Below are 12,523 nucleotides of genomic sequence, written 5' to 3'. Positions count from 1 at the left end.
ATTTGCCTTCCTGTTCTGGAACAAAATTACTATGAACCAGGCAGTCCTTTAGAGAACTACTCTTTCTGTATGTGACCAAAGGATGGGGGTCACAATCTTCCCAATCACCGGATCTGACTTTACCAGATGCAAGTGCTTCCTCAAAATACCTCTGACCTTGTTTGATTAATTGTTAAATGTAGTGATTAATCTAATATCATTTTGGGCATGATCTCTTGTTTTTGTTATCAACAGGCTATATCTGGTAACATTTTCCACATTTTCACTTGCTCAAATGATCACATTCAATGGATAGCATCTAGCCCTAAATCTCTTTACCATTTTATTCTGTTTAGTGTCGGAGGCAGCTGCTGTACTACTATACTACTATTACGCTTAGCTCAAAGTAACTCTCCATAAGGGACGCTCCACTTGAGCTTAGGTGGATGACTACTGCAAGCATGTAATATACTGTTCCCTGCATTGCTCTTTTGAAACAAATTGGTATGTATAGTCTCACCTTTGACTGTCACCAGTACATCCAAAACTAAATGTCTGCATTGTGTATCTTGTGACTGAATTTCAAATTTAAATCATTATCAGCAATAAAGTTCTGAGAGGCACTCATTTTGCTCTGTGGACCATACCAAATGATAAACAAGTCATCAATATACATTGTCCAAAAAATTAGATGTTGAGTCCAATCCTCATTTCTCTCTGTCCAAATATATTCTGCTTCCCACCAACCCCTAAAAATACAGGCACAACTCAGCACGAAGCAACTTCCCATGGCAGTCCTGGTCAACTGTCTATATGATTATTTGCCAAACAGAAAAAACATTATGATCAAAACAACCTTAGTAGGGCAGCAGCATCATGGAGTGATCATAAAGATACAGTGGCCTGTCCCTCAAACAATATCTGCAAGCCTGAATACCCAAATCATGATTGAAATATGTATAAAGAAATGCCACATCAATGGTCACCAAGGTATAGACAGATTTCCATGGAATCCCTTGTATTTTTGTTATAAAACCTGTACTGTCCCTACAATATGATGGGAAATTAAGACCGCATGGACACAGGAAAAAATCCAAATATGTGGATGCATTCTCTAATAGGCTATATTTGGCTGAAATGATAGGTCTACTTGGGGGATCTGTGAGGTTCAAATGGATTTTGGGTAGCATGTAAAAACAGGGAACAGTTGGTTTGTCCACCCTCATAAATTGATATTCCTCAGTATCCAAAATCCCTCTCTAATACCAATCTGATATTACTGTATGGAAGAGAGATGCAATGTTTCTATATATGCTCCTATCAGACTTTTCATAGCAACCAGAATGGTCCACCTGCCACTCGGCTTCCTCTTGATATTTTACCACGTTCTACAGTACCATATTACCCCCTTTGTCAGCAGGTTTTATTGCAAAGGAAGTGTTGTTGCAAAAGATTACCATGCCTGCCTTTGTCCTGAACTCAAATTGCTGTCAAACCCATTATGACTATTTTTCCAGAGTTTCATAAGATCCCTAATTACTACTTCCCGAAAGCAATCTTTTGCATTACGCGGGATGTTAGGATTACATTTAGATCTGATTTAAAATGACTATTACTAGCCCTGTCAATCTCCAAACCCAAATCACAGAGTAATTCCATTTCAGAAACCCACTCCTGATTACCACATTCCAATTCTCTCAGTAAAGCCAGACCCTTAATGACCCCAAAACATAAATTGTCAAACATTTGATTCTCCTCAACCAAAGTCAAATTATCATCCACATATTTCAATTAATCACTTTGTTGAGTTAACAACTTCAATAACTTCAATTTCCTGATAAGAAGAATTACATCAACACGTGTTTTATAATAGTCAAAATTAGCTGTTGGGCAAAATGACAACCCCATAGATTTTTTCTACATAGAGTGTTAGTTATAGTTACTTTAGGGCACAAGGTTATAGCTAGTTGAGATAACTATAACTTGCAAATTTCAACGTTTTTGTACATTTAAAATGCAAGCCCAACTACAACATCCCTGTAACCTTTGTTTTTTTCAGTGAATTTCTATGTTTGTTAAAATTCTATTTCGTAACTATAATGTCCCTGTACCCTTGTTTTTTTCAGTGAATTTCTATGTTTTTTTAACATGTAGTAATTTTCATTACTATACATTAATCCAACCACCAGTGGGAATGGCTGAGGGTGTGTGCAGCCACCATTGGCCACAGGGCCTAGCCTGTAGCCAGGCCCTGTGGCCAACCACCTATAAGCACCCAACCCTATGCTGTGCACGGCCTTCATACATGTGCACTGGAGGTTACCCGAAAGACCAGGCCTGCAGCCAGACTCTGCGGCCAACCTCCCTAATCTCCCAACCCATGCTGCACATTGCCCTTTGGCCGTGCACTGCAGGAGTTGTCTGCGGCCTCTCTTGGTGTGAAAATAGGTGTGAGAGGGTGTATCTGGGGTGAAAGTTGCTGTTGGATTGTCTGTCTGGGTGTGAGAGTGCATACATCAGTGTTTTAGTGGGTGCGTCAGTGTGTGGGTGTGTTTGTGAGTGGGTGCATGAGGGTGTCAGTGGGTCTGTGAATGGGTGTGTGACAGTCTGAGTGGGTACTTAACCGACAGTGTCTGTGAGTGAGTCCATGAAGGTCTGTCTGAGGCTGTGAGTAAGTACGAGGGTCTGAGTGGGTCTGTGAGTGGTTGTGTTACTGTCTGAGTGGGTCTGTGAGTGGGTGCATGAGTGCCAGCGTGAGTCTGTGAGTGGGTGTATAAGTGTCTGCGTGGGTGTGTGAGTGGGAGAAATTGATTGAAAGAGTGGCAGAAAGAGAGAAAGAAAGTGAGAGGAAGAGAGATAAAAAATTTTTAGGCTGTGATGTCTGATATACTTAAAATGAGATATTAGTGTACAATTTACAATAAAAATGTATTTAATATTTGAAAATAATATAAAAAAGGGAAATGCGCCTTTCACACTGAGCTATTTGTTTTTTTTAAAACATTTTCTTCAGGCCTTCATGGGATATCTGGGACCAGGAGGGAGCCCTTAAGGGCTCCCTCGTGGTCCCTACTGATTTATTTTATATTTATTATTTTATTTTTATATTTTCTAAATAAAAAGCCCTTTACTGGCTATCTGGCACCATGAGGGAAGCCTTAAGGATTCCCTTGTGTTGCCATTGCTTCAGCAAGCATGGAGCTGGGTTAAGAATGCAGCCAGCTTTGGAGTACATGTTTCTCATATGACAAGTGTTAATAAAAATAAATCACTACAACATAGGGGGTCATTCTGACCTCGGCGGTAAAAGCCGCTTAGCGCCGGTCAGAAGGCCGCCACAATACCGCTGCGGCCGCGGTCAGCCGCCACGGACATTCTGACCCACAACTTCAAAACCTCCAAAAATCCGCCCTCCACTGCAGTCCGCCACATCAGCGGCCAGCGGTAAACTGGAGAAGACCAAACCTCCACCGCCACGCCAACAGAAATACGCCCATCCCATTATGACCCGCAAATCCACGCGGCGGTCATTCAACCGCGGTATTCCATTGGCGGTACACACCGCCGCGGTCAAAATACACACACCTTTACAAACCCCTACCACATTGGACAATTTGAAAGGCACCCACCTGAAACACATACACACACCACTCCCACACATCCAATACCATATAAAACACACACCCACATCACCCACAAACCCCTACCAACAAAAACCAGAGACGAAGGAGAGAGAGACACATCAGAGAATAGATAGCCAGACACACAGAGGCACACCACAACATCACACACACCACATAGAAGCACAAAGCACCACACACCAACACACACATCATCACATACACCACCCCACACCTCATACACACCACCCCATGGCACCACAAAGGCACCCACGTTTTTCGGACCAAGAACTCCAGCTCTTCGGCTCACAGGTTCAGCACACCACCATAGCAAGGAAGGCGGAGCTCTGGCAGCGGATCGTGGACAGGGTCAACGCGGTGGGACAGCATCCCAGAAATAGGGCCGACATCCGCAAACGATGGAACGACCTAGGGGGAAGGTGCGATCGATGGTCTCTCGACACAACATCGCAGTGCAGAAGACTGGCGGGGGACCCCCACCCACTCCACCCGAATTCACAGCATGGGAGCAAGAGGTACTAAACATCCTGCATCCTGATGGCCTCGCTGGAGTACACAGAGGAATGGACTCTGGTAAGTACAAGGCCAACCACTTCACCCCCCCCCCAGCATGCTAACCCCCACCCTCACCCCCAACCCCCCAGCACACATCCTCCCTGAGAATGTCTCTCCAGCACAACCCACCCAACACCAACCCCTGCATGCCATCCCCAAACTATGGACACCCATCACCTAAGCATGACCACTGCACATACCCATCCCCCCCCCACAAAACACCCTCACAACACCTCCCCCAAGGGAATGCCAGCACTGGGGGACAAGGGCACCCATAAAACGCAAGCTAATGCACACACAGAAACAATAACCATACCCTCTTACCCCATGCAGGACCCGAACGACAACACACCGGTCAGGAGGGACCAGAAATGTCCATCCCACCCCCGGAACAGGCCCCTAGTGATGACAGCAGCTCTGTCGACCTGGACCCTGATGACCAGCCCGGACCATCGGGGACCTCTGGGCAGTCGGTTCCCCTCACCCAGACACAGGCCACTGCAGACCCAACCCCCTCTGGGAACAACAGCACAGCTCCCACCCAGCGGGCCCATGCCTCTGTCTCTAGGACAGGTCAAGCAGCGGTGTGTCTACCACTACAGGGCCCCCAGGGTAACCCACCAACCCAACAACAACAGGGACCTGGGGGCAGTGGGAGTGGGCACACCGTCCAGGGGACAGAGGCCCAGGGAAACAGGGCAACTCGGAGGGCTGCTGTGCGACAGGGGGGGGAGGAGAGGCCCAGGGAACCCACTCTCCAAGAGGCCCTCACCACCATCATGGCAGCCTACCACCACTCACAAGAGACGATGGCGACGGTACTGGCCAGGTTCCAGGAGATCCAGGCACAGCAGGAGCAACGCTACATGGGGTTCAGCGACCAACTCAGCAACATCTCAACCGCTATGGGGAGCATAGTCCAGGCCCTGAACCGTATAGAGGACACGTTTCAGGACCATGTGGCATCACACAGGGCCCCTGTCACTAGCCAGGAACAGGAACAGCCTACCACCTTCGCCGGCGCTAGTGGACAGGAGGCCCCACCACAACGACAGCCCACCAGAACCCCACCTCCTGCTGAACAACAACCACCCCGCAAAAGGAGCCTGATATAAAAAAAAATGACAGAGTAGGATGTCAAGACCCCCGCCAGCATCACATACCCCCTGAAGTCCTCCCACTGTTCAACATTGCCACCCTGTCAAACCTTGAACTGCCCCTGCTCCATCCTGCCACAGGCATATGGACAATGCACCTGTGAGACTGAGAACTGGACTCTGCCATGGACATTACTCCACCCCCACCCATCACTGTTTCACTATCATGTACCAATATCTATGCACTAATAATAAATCACACATTGCACTGAAATCAATCAGGACTCAGCCTGTCTTATTTACAAATGTATGACACATTACATATCAATTACGTATTTTTAACATTGTGAATTACACATACCGAGGTAACTTAGCATTAGTCCATGGGCCAACCAAGCCGAGGTCACGCAGTGGCTCATACAGCACAGAAAAGGGAAGGGAAAATCAAACATCATGTTTATAGTTCTGGGGGGAAATCGACAAAGTTGAAATGCAGGAGGCTTTCAGGAAATGTAAAATGGCATGGGTGATTATTACCTGTGTGCTACTGAAAATACTGTTCTATTACTCTGTCCCTGTTGTCTGTGTCGTCCTCTGAGTCTTCCTCCTCTTCACTCTCCGCAGGCTCCACAGCTGCTTCAACACCACCATCTGCACCATCCTCCTGCAGGAAAGGAACCTGACGTCGCAATGCCAGATTGTGAAGCATACAGCAGGCCACGATGATATGGCACACCTTCTTTGGTGAGTACATCAGGGATCCCCATGTCATATGCAGGCACCTAAACCTGGCATTCAGGAGGCCAAAGGTCCTTTCGATGATCCTCCTAGTTCGCCCATGGGCCTCATTGTACCGTTCCTCTGCCCTGGTCCGGGGATTCCTCACTGGGGTCAGTAGCCAAGGCAGGTTGGGGTAACCAGAGTCACCAATTAGCCACACACGTTGTCTCTGTAGCTGCTCCATCACATAGGGGATGCTGCTATTTCGCATCACATACGCGTCATGCACTGACCCTGGGAACTTGGCATTTACATGGGAGATGTACTGGTCAGCCAAACAGACCACCTGGACATTCATCGAATGATAACTTTTTCTGTTTCTGTACACTTGCTCATCGTCTTTTGGGGGTACCAAAGCCACATGGGTCCCATCAATTGCACCAATGATGTTGGGGATATGTCCAAGGGCATAGAAATCACCCTTCACTGTAGGCAAGTCACCCTCCTCTGGGAAAATGATGTAGCTCCGCATGAGTTTCATCAGGGCAGACAACACTCTGCTCAAAATCTTTGAAAACATAGGCTGAGACATTCCAGATGACATGGCCACTGTTGTCTGGAATGACCCACTTGCCAAAAAATGGAGGACTGACAAAACCTGCACCAGAGGGGGAATCCCTGTGGGTTGGCGGATGGGGGACATCAGGGCTGGCTCCAGCTGGGCACACAGTTCATGGATAGTGGCACGGTCAAGTCTGTATCGAAGTATTATATGGCGTTCTTCCATTGTCGACAGGTCCACCAGCGGTCGGTACACGCGAGGATTCGTCCTTCTCCTCGCAAGTCCCAGCGGACGGTGCCTAGGAAGGACAACATGGAGCACAGAGTCAGGCAAACCACAGGTACGTACAGACAGCTTGCACAGTTAAAGAATGGCAATGGGTTGAAAGGCGTGTATGTGTGGCAATACAAGGCCTAGGCCTGTGTGTCGCAGTCAAAATTAAGCCATGTAGGCCCTTGAAATGGCGGCTGCGTGACCTGTGAAGTGGGACAATGGGATGTGAGGTCAATGCTCTGGCGGGGCACACCGTGGCGGTAGGCGGTCGAAGACCGCAGCGCAAAGCCGCATTGGTTAACATTGAACCCTATGGGTTTCAGGAGTCAATGACGATGTGCGCCGGCGGTCGCGGTACGCACCGCCGCGGTACGCACCGCCGCGTGCGTGACCGCCATTTACTAGCTGATTGATCACTCGAGACCTGATCATCCACAGGAGAGGACCTATACTGCAAGTGCTGCTGTGACCTCGGTCTGGAAGTGACAATGGCTGCTGCGACTGGGGAAAGGGCCCCTGCCTTCACGTCTGAAGAGTTGGAGAAGCTCGTGGATGGGGTCCTCCCCCAGTATGCGCTACTCTACGGTCCTCCAGACCAACAAGTGAGTACACCGGGTGCACATGGAATGGGCTATGCCTGTGTGGATTGGGGTGGATGTAAGTTGGTGGGGTGGGGGCGAATGAGGAGTGCAACGCACGACAGATGAGAGCATGTGCCATATGGCAAAGTTGGTGGGGGGGCCAATCGCATCTAACATGCAGGTCATTGATGATTTCCTCCTTTCCACCCTGTACATGTCAAATAGGTCAGCGCCCATCAGAAGATCGAGATTTGGCGTGCCATCGCCAAGGAAGTCCGGAACTTGGGGGTCCACAACAGACGGGGCACCCACTGCCGCAAGAGGTGAGAGGACATCCGCCGCGGAACAAGGAAGACCGCAGAAACACTGCTGGGGATGGCCTCCCAACCTAGGAGGGGTGCCAGTCGCACCATGACCCCCCTGATGTCCCGGATCCTGGCGGTGGCCTACCCTGAATTGGATGGGCGCTTTAAGACATCACAGCAGACACAAGGGGGTGAGTATCAGCACATTCCCCTATCTTTCTGCGCAGTGGAGGCGTCTGGGTGGGGGAGGAGGGCTGTGGGTGACATTAGGCCAGGGCGCTTTCTGTAGTGTAGTCCTCTCCCTTAGGCATGGCCCTGTGCCCCCGGCCCCCACCTCTGGAGGGTGACAAGTACAGCCATTGATGGTCCAGCATCACCCATGTGCGCGTTTGACGTCTCTTGGCCTGTTGTCCTAGTCAGTAGTACTGAGTAGTGTACCCAGAATGCGCGGCTTAGTGCATGAGGCTCCTGTGTCTGTCCTCTCCGCCAACGGTGTTGACATTGCATGCACTCAACCTGGTCTTCTTTTTTCTCCCCCCACCCTTTCTCTTCATCTTCTTGTGCATGTGTGCATGAGCATCATCAGGCGGAGGAGATTTGGCATCAGAGCACAAGGGAGCTGCAGGACACAAGGCCCCGGTGGGCCCAGGAACAGACACCGAGGGCACCAGTGATCCGGAGGGCGAGGGGAGCACCAAACGGGGACCGGTGGTGACACCAGCGACTCAGACACGTCCTCGGATGGGAGCTCCCTAGCGGTGGCGGCAACATCCGGGCCCCCCGCCTCTACAGGTACAGCCGCCACCCAGCGCACCAGCACCGCCCTCCCAGCAGCCCCTCAGCCTACGCTCCGTGCCCGCTCGCCCAAGAAGGCGCGCGTCTCCTTCGCCCCAGGCACCTCAGCCCCTGCCCCTGTTGCCCCTGCTGCCCTCAGTGCGGAGCTCATTGACCTGGTGAGGACGCTCATTGTTGGGCAGACGACCCTTTTGAATGCCATCCAGGGTGTGCAAAGGGAGGTGCAACAGAGCAATGCGTACCTGGAGGGCATTCATTCGGGTCAGGCTGCCCATCAACGAGCGTTCACTGCTCTGGCCTCAGCACTGTCGGCAGCCATTGTCCCTGTTTCCAGCCTCCCTCTTCTTACTGCCTCCAGCCTGTCTCTGTCTCCTGTTCCTCAGCCTATCCCATCCACACCATCAGACCAGCCTGCACACACCTCAACACCCAAGAGCAGCTCATCCAGACACAAGCACCACAGATCCCACAAACACTCACCCAAGCAACACACAGATGCAGACATTCCAGCAGTCACAACCACCTCTGTGTCCCCCTCCTCCTCGTCTCCCTCCTCCCTCCCTGTGACGTCTACACTCACACCTGCATGCACCCCAACATCAGCCAGTGCTTCCATCACCACCTCACCCTCCAGTACAGTCCACACTCGTGCAGTCACCACCCCCACTGCCATTTACACGTCCCCTGTGTCCTCTCCCACTGTGTCTGTCACCCCCTCTTCCAAGACACACAAACGCAGGCAGACACCCACCCAACAGCCATCCACCTCACGTCAGCCTACAGCACCAGCACCTTCACCCAATGACAGCACACCTGACTCTCCTACAACCACATCCTCTTCCTCCACTCCCATCACCACTTCTCCTACCCTTTACCTTGGACCTAAAAAGATTTTCCTGGCTAATCTTAACCTCTTTCCCTCCGATGAGCTCCCCCCTCCATCTGCAAAGAGTCCCAAGAGCACCGCAGCCACCACCAGCCCAGCTTCGAGTGTCACTGTTGTGCATGGGTTCTGGAGTCCACCCTTTGCCAGCAGTGACACATCGATCAGCAGCAAGGACACGTCCAGCCCCCCCCCCGGGCAAGAGGACCCGCAAAAACAAGGGCCGCCGTGCGAGGATTGACAGGGCTGCCCCCAAGGAGCAATGTGCGGCCACTTCACCAGCCACACCATCTAGGGGAGGCAAGGGCCCGAGAGCCCCATCAAAGGAGCGGAAGGGCAGCAGGAGCGCGGAGAAGGTGGACCCCACATGTCACATCCCAGCTGGGAAGGAGGACAATAAAGAGGCCAGGAGTCCGTCCCAAAAGGGTCCAGAAACGTCACGGTCCGAGGGCGACTGAGCAGGGAGTGCAGCACAGGTCTGGCTCCCTTGACCTGCTGGATGAGCACCGCTGAAGAGGGCCCGTGGTGCAGAAGAGCACCGCTGAAGAGGGCCTGCCGTGCAGAAGAGCACCGCTGAACAGGGCCCGCGGTGCAGAAGAGCACCGCTGAAGAGGGCCCCGCCGTGCAGTAGAGCACCGCTCAACAGGGCCCCGCCGTGAAGATAGGCACCGCTGAAGAGGGCCCGCCGTGCAGAAGAGCACCGCTGAACAGGGCCCGCCGTGCAGAAGAGCACCGCTGAACAGGGCCCCGCCGTGAAGATAGGCACCGCTGAAGAGGGCCCGCCGTGCAGAAGAGCGCCGCTGAACAGGGCCCGCGGTGCAGAAGAGCACCGCTGAAGAGGGCCCCGCCGTGCAGTAGAGCACAGCTGAACAGGGCCCCGCCGTGAAGATAAGCACCGCTGAAGAGGGCCCGCCGTGCAGAAGAGCACCGCTGAACAGGGCCCGCCGTGCAGAAGAGCACTGCTGAACAGGGCCCCGCCGTGAAGATAGGCACCGCTGAAGAGGGCCCACCATGCAGAAGAGCACCGCTGAAGAGGGCCCGCGGTGCAGAAGAGCACCGCTGAAGAGGGCCCCGCCGTGCAGTAGAGCACCGCTGAACAGGGCCCCGCCGTGAAGATAGGCACAGCTGAAGAGGGCCCGCCGTGCAGAAGAGCACCGCTGAAAAGGGCCCCGCCGTGAAGATAGGCACCGCTGAAGAGGGCCCGCAGTGCAGAAGAGCACCGCTGAACAGGGCCCCGCCGTGAAGATAGGCACCGCTGAAGAGGGCCCGCCGTGCAGAAGAGCACCGCTGAAGAGGGCCCCGCCGTGCAGTAGAGCACCGCTGAACAGGGCCCCGCCGTGAAGATAGGCACCGCTGAAGAGGGCCCGCCGTGCAGAAGAGCACCGCTGAACAGGGCCCGCGGTGCAGAAGAGCACCGCTGAAGAGGGCCCGCCGTGCCGTAGAGCACCGCTGAACAGGGCCCCGCCGTGAAGATAGGCACCGCTGAAGAGGGCCCGCCGTGCAGAAGAGCACCGCTGAACAGGGCTCCGCCGTGAAGATAGGCACCGCTGAAGAGGGCCCGCCGTGCAGAAGAGCACCGCTGAAGAGGGCCCGCCGTGCAGAAGAGCACCGCTGAAGAGGGCCCCGCCGTGCAGAAGAGCACCGCTGAACAGGGCCCGCCGTGCAGAAGAGCACCGCTGAACAGGGCCCGCCGTGCAGAAGAGCACTGCTGAAGAAGGCCCCGCCATCTCAAGCCCCGCTCCGCTGGGCCCTTCATCTCACGCACCGCTCCGCTGGGCACCGCCGTCTCAAGCACCGCTCCGCTGGGCCCTTCTTCTCAAGCACCGCTCCGCTGGGCCCTTCTTCTCAAGCACCGCTCCGCTGGGCACCGCCATCTCAAGCACCGCTCCGCTGGGCCCTTCATCTCACGCACCGCTCCGCTGGGCACCGCCGTCTCAAGCACCGCTCCGCTGGGCCCTTCATCTCAAGCACCGCTCCGCTGGGCCCTTCTTCTCAAGCACCGCTCCGCTGGGCCCTTCTTCTCAAGCACCGCTCCGCTGGGCACCGCCATCTCAAGCACCGCTCCGCTGGGCCCTTCATCTCAAGCACCGCTCCGCTGGGCCCTTCTTCTCAAGCACCGCTCCGCTGGGCCCTTCTTCTCAAGCACCGCTCCGCTGGGCCCTTCTTCTCAAGCACCGCTCCACTGGGCACCGCCATCTCAAGCACCGCTCTGCTGGGCCCTTCATCTCAAGCACCGCTCCGCTGGGCCCTTCTTCTCAAGCACCGCTCCGCTGGGCCCTTCATCTCAAGCACCGCTCCGCTGGGCCCTTCTTCTCAAGCACCGCTCCGCTGGGCACCGCCATCTCAAGCACCGCTCCGCTGGGCCCTTCATCTCACGCACCGCTCCGCTGGGCACCGCCGTCTCAAGCACTGCTCCGCTGGGCCCTTCATCTCAAGCACCGCTCCGCTGGGCCCTTCTTCTCAAGCACCGCTCCGCTGGGCCCTTCTTCTCAAGCACCGCTCCGCTGGGCACCGCCATCTCAAGCACCGCTCCGCTGGGCCCTTCATCTCAAGCACCGCTCCGCTGGGCCCTTCTTCTCAAGCACCGCTCCGCTGGGCCCTTCTTCTCAAGCACCGCTCCGCTGGGCACCGCTCCGCTGGGCACCGCCATCTCAAGCACCGCTCCGCTGGGCCCTTCATCTCAAGCACCGCTCCGCTGGGCCCTTCTTCTCAAGCACCGCTCCGCTGGGCCCTTCATCTCAAGCACCGCTCCGCTGGGCCCTTCTTCTCAAGCACCGCTCCGCTGGGCACTGCCATCTCAAGCACCGCTCCGCTGGGCCCTTCATCTCAAGCACCGCTCCGCTGGGCCCTTCTTCTCAAGCACCGCTCCGCTGGGCCCTTCTTCTCAAGCACCGCTCCGCTGGGCACCGCCATCTCAAGCACCGCTCCGCTGGGCCCTTCATCTCACGCACCGCTCCGCTGGGCACCGCCGTCTCAAGCACCGCTCCGCTGGGCCCTTCATCTCAAGCACCGCTCCGCTGGGCCCTTCTTCTCAAGCACCGCTCCGCTGGGCACCACCGTCTCAAGCACTGTTTATGGTTCACTGTGCCCACCATGCCTCCTCCTTGACCAGTGGAGACTGTCATCCACCTG

The sequence above is a fragment of the Pleurodeles waltl genome, chromosome 3_1, assembly GCF_031143425.1.
Source record: "Pleurodeles waltl isolate 20211129_DDA chromosome 3_1, aPleWal1.hap1.20221129, whole genome shotgun sequence".
Lineage (NCBI taxonomy): Eukaryota > Metazoa > Chordata > Amphibia > Caudata > Salamandridae > Pleurodeles > Pleurodeles waltl.
This window is presented reverse-complemented; position numbering follows the sequence as displayed.